Source organism: Medicago truncatula, chromosome 4 (assembly GCF_003473485.1).
Source record: "Medicago truncatula cultivar Jemalong A17 chromosome 4, MtrunA17r5.0-ANR, whole genome shotgun sequence".
NCBI classification, from domain to species: domain Eukaryota; kingdom Viridiplantae; phylum Streptophyta; class Magnoliopsida; order Fabales; family Fabaceae; genus Medicago; species Medicago truncatula.
Window position 1 is genome coordinate 30,404,425 of NC_053045.1, and position 9,969 is coordinate 30,414,393.

Below are 9,969 nucleotides of genomic sequence, written 5' to 3' on the forward strand. Positions count from 1 at the left end.
CCAGCTAGGGGTTCACTCTTGATCAACAAGTGCGACACAGATCGCACAAACACAAAATCAAGTTCATCCTGGTTGTACTCGCGAGGCGAGAGCTCTTACTCGCCATGGCGAGTACCACTCAACTCCCAAACTAAGGTCGTTCTGGGTTCCCTCTGATCCTACATTCATTCCTAATCAATACTAGGTATGTTCAGGTACTCAAGGATATACAAGGTTCAACTAAAAAGGTCGAAACACGAAACATGACATGCTCTCTGCCTGAGCTCGCGAGGCGAGAAAGGGTTGCTCGCCATGGCGAGTTGGACCAAACAACTCGCGAGGCGAAGGACAGGGGCTCGCGTGGCGAGCGATGAAGTTCATCACTCGCGAGGCGAGGATCATCACTCGCCGTGGCGAGCGATGAACAGAAGCACGGGCAGACTAGGGTTTTTCTCAAAAATCCATCACACAACATGGTTCAAAGCCTAATTTTGATTCCAGAATTCATCCTAAACATATTCTAAGGTTAAAGGACGGTTTCTACATCAATCTAAACAAGTTTTACCGTTTGATCATCAATTTTTAGGGTTTTAACCTAATTCCAAAACTTCTCTAAATCAATCCTAACTTTGTCAACTAATCATCAGAATTACAGTAATTAACATTATTGAATTATTAGTCTCACACTTACCTTGAATGAAGAAAATCGCAGCACTCTACCTTGATTCCTCTAGACTTGGCTTTTCTCCCTTCTTCCAAAAGTTTTCACGTACAATGAGTTTCTAAAATATTAGGTCTTCTCCTATTTATATCTTTTTCTAATTACTTATCTTATCTCACTTTCTCCCCCAAAACTATCTAAAATATCAAAACAGCCCTCAACTAAATATTTTATATTATTTTCAAATCTTTATTTTATTTAACAATAAAATAATTCCCATATCATAATCAAATCCTTCAATACTCATAACTTAACACGTCATCGATCAAATCATCAAAACATACCAAAATCATGCATATACTATATAATTATCATATAATTGCCTAATCTCGATTAAATAACGATTAAACGAAAGTGGGCGTTACATTATACGGTTGGTGGCGGTGATGGAGTATCTGTTTCTAACTTGCAGTTTGCTGATGACACATTGTTGTTAGTCGAGAAGAGTTGGGCCAATGTTCGATCCATGAGGGCGGTTTTAGTCATTTTTGAACAAGTATCGGGTTTGAAAGTCAATTTCCGTAAAAGTATGTTGACAGGAGTTAATGTACCAGACTCGTGGTTAACGGAGGCTGCCATGGTTATGAATTGTCGTGTGGGCACGTTCCCTTTTGTGTATTTGGGGCTGCCTGTTGGTGGGGATGCTCGGAGATTAGAATTTTGGAAACCTGTTGTTGACCGCATTGTAAACAGACTGTCGAACTGGAGTAGCAAATTTTTATCATTGGGGGGCCGCTTGATTCTCCTGAAATTTGTCATGTCGTCTCTTCCGGTTTACTTTCTTTCCTTCTTCAAGGCACCCACAGGTATAATTTCTTTTATTGAATCTATATTTAAAAAAAAAAATATGGGGAGGTTGTGAGGAATCTAGGAAAATTGCATGGGTAGATTGGAACTCAGTTTGTCTTCCAAAGGAGGAAGGAGGTTTGGGGGTGTGGCGGTTATGTGAATTTAATATTTCATTATTAGAAAAATGGTGTTGGCGGATGTTAGGAGAAAAGGATAGATTATGGTATCGAGTCTTAAAGGCTAGGTACGGGGAGGAGGGAGGGAAGTTGCAGGAGGGTGGTCGGGAGAGCTCTTCGTGGTGGAGGATGATTTGTGGTGTCTGCAATGGTGTCAGGGTGGGAGTGGGGAGTTGGTTTGAAGATAACGTCCGTAGGATGGTTGGCGGAGGAAGAGATACTTATTTTTGGACTGACAATTGGGTGGGTGAAGTTCCCCTACGGGTGCGCTTCCCCCGCCTTTTTGAGTTGGCTGAAAACAAGTGGGCGAAGGTGGAGGATATGGAGCGGCGCGGGTGGGAGGAGGGGGTGATGCGTGGGGATGGCGTAGGCGCCTGCATGCTTGGGAGGAGGAGAGTGTCACTGAATGTTCTATCCTATTACATGATGTTGTTTTGCAGGCTAATGTTCATAACAGGTGGAGGTGGCTTCTTGATCCCGCTCACGGCTATTCAGTGAAGGGAGCTTATCAATATCTAACGTCGGTGGACGAGTCTCCTGAAAGGGAATTGGTGGATGATGTGTTGCTTAAGCAAGTTCCACTTAAGGTGTCGTTGTTTGCTTGGAGACTTTTTCGAAATAGATTATCTACCAAAGATAATTTGTTACGTCGACATGTATTGCACTTAAACAACGTAAATTGTGGGGGAGGGTGTGGCTCACTTGAGAATGTCGAGCACCTCTTCCTTGGTTGTGATTTCTTTGGTCGGGTGTGGACACAGGTGTTACTTTGGCTTGGTTTATCATATGTTGCTCCGGTCGGATGTAGAGACCATTGTCTTCAGTTTGGACATATGGCGGATTTACCCCATTTTTCACATTCTTTTTTACAGTTAATTTGGCTCGCTTGTGTATGGACTACATGGAAGGAGAGGAACAATCGCTTTTTTACTCAGAAGGCTACATCAATTAGCATTCTATCTGACAGAGTGAAATTACTCTCATTCCAGTGGCTTAAAGCTAGGTTGCATTCTTTTGCCTTCAGTTACCATGACTGGTGGCAACACCTATGTCTTGTATGGGTATTTTCATGTAATCTTCTTTGTTTTGGTTGTGAAAGTATGGTGTCTGTATTTATGGCACCAGTGAACTGACTTTTGTATCGTTTTTAAGTGATTCTCTTTTGCACACCTTGTGCGAGATGAATCACTTCTGGTTATAAAATTCTTTTTGGCTTGTTCAAAAATATATATATATATATATATATATATATATATATATATATATATATATATATATATATATCGCAGTTTTATAATGTGCATTATTCATATTACATTTTTGACTTTATTTTTGAACTAATATATAAGTAAAACATTTAGCATGTAAGATGTTGTTTGGTTTGTCTCAATGAATATTTTCAAAATATCAAATTTTTATAATTTTTTATCATAAAAAATATAAGATATTAATGATCAAAGTTGTTTATTAACATGTGTGAAGTGGTTAACTGCCACATATATTATATTTTAAAAAGGAAAAAGTATTATAAAATAAAATAAATAGTAGCTAGCGTGAACATATAGCACCAAATAAGTTGTTTCATAGTACCATTCAACTCCTTTAGGTCAAAGCTCCTTCTATTCAGTTTTTTGCAATCCAACCTAATTCATATTGTGTTTGGCCCTCCCTAAAAATGTTGAGAAGTACCCCCTCCGTCCCAGCATGTAAACACCCTTTACATCTAATAAAAGGGTGTTTAAATATAAGGACGGAGAGAGCAGAAAATAAGTCAGACCAAACGATAGGTAAGTAATTGTAACTTTATCTAGAACTTAAGTTTTAAAAAGATCTTTATAAATTTCATAAATATCCTCTTATAAAAATAAATTGTAAATACATTTGTTTCGATTCAAAAATCATATTTTAAAATTTGAGGGTATTACATACAATTTTCACATTGATATGCTATAACTGTAATATAAAATTTTGTTAACATCGTTATAACATAGTATGAAACCCGGATACATATAACAGTTGCGGGTACGATATAATGCGGCTACACGAATACGCGAAGTTTTTAAAATTCAGGACAAGATACGGCTAAGATGCGTTAACAAAATATTTATACTAAAACTTATATACATGTAAAATACTTGAAAAAAATAAGCATTTATTACTCTTCAATACTATATAATCATAAAAAATCACTATTTACAAAAGACAATACGTGTAATCAAAATAAAAACATGTAAAATTTTCGTATAAATCATATCGTATTTTCATTTATATGTTAGGATATCAACAAATGTGTTAAAGAACTCAAAACAAAGTTTGTTTAATGTTGATTGACTGAATCTCCTGATCTCATTACTTTTGTCCACCAAAAATATGATTTTTAATTGGTTAATCGAAAAACAATTATAGTGATTCGTGTCTTAAATTGAATCATATACATCTTCATTTAATTTTTACAACACAACCTCACTTTTTTACCCTTTAGTTTTTTTTTCGATACGTCTCTGTAAAGTATCTTATAAGTATCCGATAAAAAATACATTTTAAATTAAAATAATTAATTTCAATAATCAATGACTACGTATTCGCGGAGTACCGGTATCTGATAGGTATCTGATACAGATACGTTTCCATTTTAGAATATTTGAGCTTCATTTTAATTTATAATTAATGTTGTCACATCTTCGATGTGTAATATATACAAACATTTGTTTATTTATCATTCATCGTTTTTGTTCTCTTTTTAAGATTTTATATATGAGCAATGCTATATATCAAGAAAGATTTTATCAAGAAAATTTCAAGAATGACATGGCAGAATAATCAGCCTTAGATTTTATCAAGAAATAGTCTTGAAACTAATGTTAGCCAATAAAATCTCAGCCTGGCCAGAAATCATGGGTGGTGGGTGTTATGTATTTTTTTTTATGAAAGATTAATAAATGAGACTGAAATCTAAAGGTGATTATTGTGCCATGTCATTCTTGGATCTTTCTTATAAAATCATTCTTGATATCTAGCATTTTCCTTTTATATATTAAAAAGGTTAGAAGATAAATAAAACTTATAATGAACTTTCATGATTATCAAAGATTTTTATTTGAGATGTTTCCTGAGGTTAAGTTATTGATTCCGTGATGTAAAGAGAAAGAGAGATTTGTATATAAAAATATGTTTGATTTGAATTTAGATTTTATTGCATATTTAAACATCCTAAGATTTATGTAATATCTTTGTATAATATCAAACAAATCGTCCTAAGATTTGTGTACCTTCTCGGTTGGTTTAGATCGTGCCACTAACGTATTATAAAAATATAGATGATGAAGAGAAAAGTGAAAGAAATAGTATTTTTTATGTATATGATTCTATTACGAATGAACCAAATTTAATTATAGAGAAATACAAGAGTTCGGGAATGAATTAATAGGCCATCTGTTTGATCCAATGACTAATGGGCATCCATCCATAATATATTCATCACACTTTCATGCCTATCAAAGATTTTTATTTGAGATGATTCCTAAGGTTAAGTCATCAATTGAGTGATATAAAGGGATAAATATGATATATTGATTAGAAATGTTTAATATTAATTTCAATTTTATAAATGACTACGAGGAACTCCTAAATGTTAAATAAAATTTAATTGAAGCTAGTTAACCATTAAATTTTTAGTTATAAAATGGATCAAACTTTTTTTTTATAACATGCAAAGGAAGAAACTTATGGCTCAAATTCACTTATGTGTTTATGCTTTGATTATCTTTCTTTCTCCATTTCTTGCTTTAACAAATGACCGTAGTATGTCACACCATTTTCTAATTTATTTTATTATCAAAATATTATCACCTTTTAGTGACATTCTTTTTGCTTATATGACATTGCAGTTGTGTATCATGGCTGTTATTCTGATGATCAATGTCCAAATGAGTGTCCTGCTATTCTTATGAGGTGCATTCACAGCCTTTGTGTGGAGTTTATCAGAACTGATCCGCTATTTATATGAGGTTCATCCATGGCCTTTGTGTGGAGTTTATCAAATAATTATATAATTTCATATGTATGTCATAGTATTTGTATTTTTATAATTTACCTCAAAGTTTGAGTAATGTTTCTCTTTTTTTATATATTGATTTATGTTTCTCTCGTATCAAAAACAACAATATTCTTGTATATTTATAGCTACCTTGATAAAAAAAATTATATATATATATATGGGAGACATATCAAGTGTGAGGAATAATTATAATGAGAGATGAGGATCATTAGTTGGAATAACTATACAATATTTATATATTGATATGGCAATTGACAGTAGTTGGATCATTTGGCAATTGACGGTATTTGTGGAGTTTAAAAAAAGGAATAATTGAACGTAGTTTTTTTGTTAGTTTCTAAATTGTCCCAATGATGGATGCCTTGATTTTTGTATAGTGTGACAAATTTTGTAAATTATTAACTATATCAAGGACCTAAGTATGAAGAGATGGTTAATATTTGGTTAGTATATGATCAGTTGTCTGCACAATTTGGTTCATCTCAATTGATAACTGGTTGTACAATCTTGAACAATTATGACGAGCATAGTTTTCTTGACTAGAAAGGGTGTTTCTGATTGTGAGTGTGGCGTGAGTAGCTATAAGGTAGGGTTCCCAAAACATGCTTTTGATTGACTATTTGCACAGTGACAACAAAATCGCGGTTTTGCTGTGATTTTGCCTTAGGGGACCCTTTTCGACTCCGTTTTCGATTATATACTCTCCAAACTTGACCCTAAAATTCATCTCATGACTACCCTATCATTTAAACACTAATTCTTCGTTAACCTACCAGATTATCAACTCTTTTTAAGGTTAAAAAACTTAATTCAAAAACCTAAATTAGTATAATTAAATATAAAGAATGAATTTGTACAGGAATTTTTTTTTATAACTTTATCATGAATTTTGATACTGCAATGCTAGTAACTTGAATAATGGAAATAAAATTGTTTTGGGATTTGACGTTGAAGATCCAACCTTTTCTTTTGTACAAGAAGATTCATCCTTTTATTCATGTTAGAATGATATGTTTTAATATTTTTGTTTATGATTTCATTGTAACTAATGATAGGCTTGTTCAAATGTTTTTGTCAACAAAAAAAAAAAGGGACTCTAGGCTCAAGCATCTTTGAGAGATCTTAATCTTAATCCTTTATTATAAAAGTTATACTTGGTTCACAAACATGTTTGCCCTAATTCGCCCTAATTTTTTTTAATCCCCAGCATTTTTCCCTCCTAAACATGTACTTATTGCTAATTTAATCTCACTGTTGATTCAAACTCTATTTTTACACTTGATCACACCCGTTGATTCAAATTATGTTTTCAAACTCCTCATTTTCTCTCATATAATTTAGGGGGTGTATTGGATCATGATTCTAAGGGATTTTAAAAGACTTTTTTATCATGAAAAAGTCTTGTGATATTCAATCAAGACTCTTTCCAATTTAAAAAAAGTCTTGTGTTATTCAATCAAGATTCTTTGTCATTTAAAAAAAGTCTTGTGGTATTCAATCAAGACTCTTAATCACTTAAAAAAAGTCTAGTGGTATTCAAAATCATTCAAATTTCGAAGGATTGTTTAATAAATAAGATTTTGATGGATTTTGTGGGATTTTCTAGTGAAATTTTAGCATGAAAAAGTCTTTCATGAAAACATTAGATTTCTTAGCATTGTTTTTTTCTTTTAAAATTTTACTATCTCTCTCTCCTCCCTTCTCTCTCTCTCTCTCTCTCTCTCTCTCTCTCTCTCTCTCTCCCGTAAAAAACCTCTCTCTAGCTCTCCCGTAAAAAACCTCTCTCTCTCTGATTCCTTCACTCTCTCTCTCTAGCTCTAGCTCTCCCGTAAAAAATAAAATAAAATAAATCAAAGAGTCTTTATTGAGATTTTGTAGCTCTAACTCTCCCGTAAAAAATAAAATAAAATAAATAAAAGAATCTTTATTGAGATTTTGTGAAAGAGAGTGTGTTATGATATTTTTTTCAATTATTTCTTAAAATTTATAAAATCTGTTGAAATCTCTTGAAATCCATAAAATCATTTCAAATCCTTTAAAATCTTATGAATTAAATCCATTGAAATCCTTAATAGTCTTTTAAAATCATCAAAGTCATCAAAATCTTGCAAAGTCTTTTAAAATCCTCAAGACTTTTTTAAACAAAAATTGTCCTTTAAAATCCTAATCCAATACACCCCCCTTAGTTAATGCTAAATGAAAACGAATAACACACTTTTAATGCAATTGAATATGTAGTTAATGCTAATCAAGTCGGTCAACAACCCCTACGTCTCAGCCGTAGATCTCACAACAAGATTTTAGAGCCCGTTTGGTGCGCAGGATAAGGAGACAGGATATGATCAGAATATCCTATCGTGTCCCAATCCGTTGTTTGTTGCGACCATATGAAATGATAAGTTTAACCTATTTTTAATCCTATCCTACCCCTCTTTTGTTATTTTAATCCTTTACTTTTGGTGGGTTACAAACCTGATAGGATTAGAAACCGCTTTCACGCTTCAGCCGTTTTCACGCTTCAGGTTTTCACCTTCCAACGGTTTCACGTTTCTCCTCTCTCTCTCGTCTCATCTCTCCCGCGATCCCATCTCTCTCTCACTCTCAGGTCAGTCCTCTTTTCCTCTCTCACACACACACACAAAACCTTCAGGTATGGTTTTCCCATGAATCACTTATCACTTTATTCTTCTTCTGATTGTTTCTATTCTTGTGAAAATTTGTAATTATTGATAAAAAAAAAAAAAAATTGAATATTTGGAAGTGATCTATTGTTATGGTTTTATTGCATATTTTTTTGGTTTGATTACCTATTTTCCTGATTTGATTTCTTTCCACTTTTACATAGTTATTTGAGGTTGAGATGAAATATGATTGCCTATTGTTTTAATATTGCATATTTTTTGATAGTCAGTTGTGTTTTTGTGAAGCGAAAGAGAGATCGTAGACATTGGTCTGAACTGGAGGATGAAGCATTACTTGATATAGTAATTGAAGCTGTGAACAACGGTCAAAGATGTGACAACGGACAATTCAAATCACATACCCTAAAAACATCTGAGACAAAGATGGAGGAGAAGTTTCCTGGATGTGGAATTAAGGTAAAAACGCATATTGAGTCGACTATGAAGAGGCTAAGGACACTTTATGGAATAATTTATGATATGTTTGACAATATTTTGTTGTTTTATCATTGTACTGTTGCTTCGTTGTTTTATTGCTACTTATCTGTATGGCAATTTAAAGTCGATACAAATTTCATTTTTTTGATATATTTCTTTATTGTTTTTTACTTATTTAAGTGGTACTTTTGTGTTTGAGTATTTTAATTTTTAGCAGCACTGATTTTTTTTTTGTTGCAATTATATGATATTATTTAATTACTTGTCTTTTTTTATTGTCAAATAAAAATATGAATATTATTATTTTTTTCTTCATAAAAATTATGAATTTGTTTCACAAGGATAACATTGTAATTTAAATAAAATATAATTTGGCTAAAATATGTTTTTGGTCCCTGCAAATATAGCGAGTTTGGGTTTTAGTCCCTGGTAAAAAAAAAAATTGGTTTTCATCCTCGCAAAATTTTTTGTTTTTTAAAAAAGTCCCTAGACCCATTGAAGCAGCCATCTGTCACACTGATGCTGACGTGGCGCACGCTGACTGTGCATAAGAGGCCATATGACATCTGACGTGGCAATTACAATTTTTAAAATTAGAAAAAGGGTTTTTTAATTTCGAAAATTGATTTTCTGAAATTTAAAATACATAAAAAGCTTTAATTTAATTGAAATGTAATTAAATTTCGAAAATTAATCAGTATAGAGCAAATCTGAATGAACAACAGCAACATTTGCTTTGTGGGATTGAAACTCGAAAGGAATCAAGATTCAAGAGAGAAAAAAGCAGGTGGAGGACAACAACGACATTTTTCTTTTGCTTTAGATTCAATTATTTTTTTTTTTTTTTCGTAAAAAAACTACACAGCATGAACAATAGCTCTGCAACATACTCTTCTAACCCATAAGCAATAGATAAATTTGTGCAGCTTCCCCAACACCATCAGCAAGCAATTCAAGACGAATATAAAGCTTGTTGCTAATCTCAACCACCATATTAAGCTCTTCCTCTTGCTCAAGAGCAATAACACCGTTCAAAGCAAGCTTCCTCCCAACCAAATTGTCTTTGAATCCATTACAAACCAGAAAAGCTTCTCTGTTACCTTTACACAAACAGCTCAAAGCCAAAAG

The 9,969-nt window shown here is 32.9% G+C and overlaps 1 long non-coding RNA gene across 1 annotated transcript; it reads left to right on the forward strand.

The window, feature by feature from the left end:
• Positions 1–5,308: 5,308 nt before the first annotated feature.
• On the forward strand, positions 5,309–5,815 carry LOC112421412 (uncharacterized). Its single transcript, XR_003011740.2, has 2 exons — positions 5,309–5,466; positions 5,553–5,815. It is a non-coding gene; the product is annotated as an uncharacterized lncRNA (long non-coding RNA).
• The last annotated feature ends 4,154 nt before the right edge of the window (positions 5,816–9,969 follow it).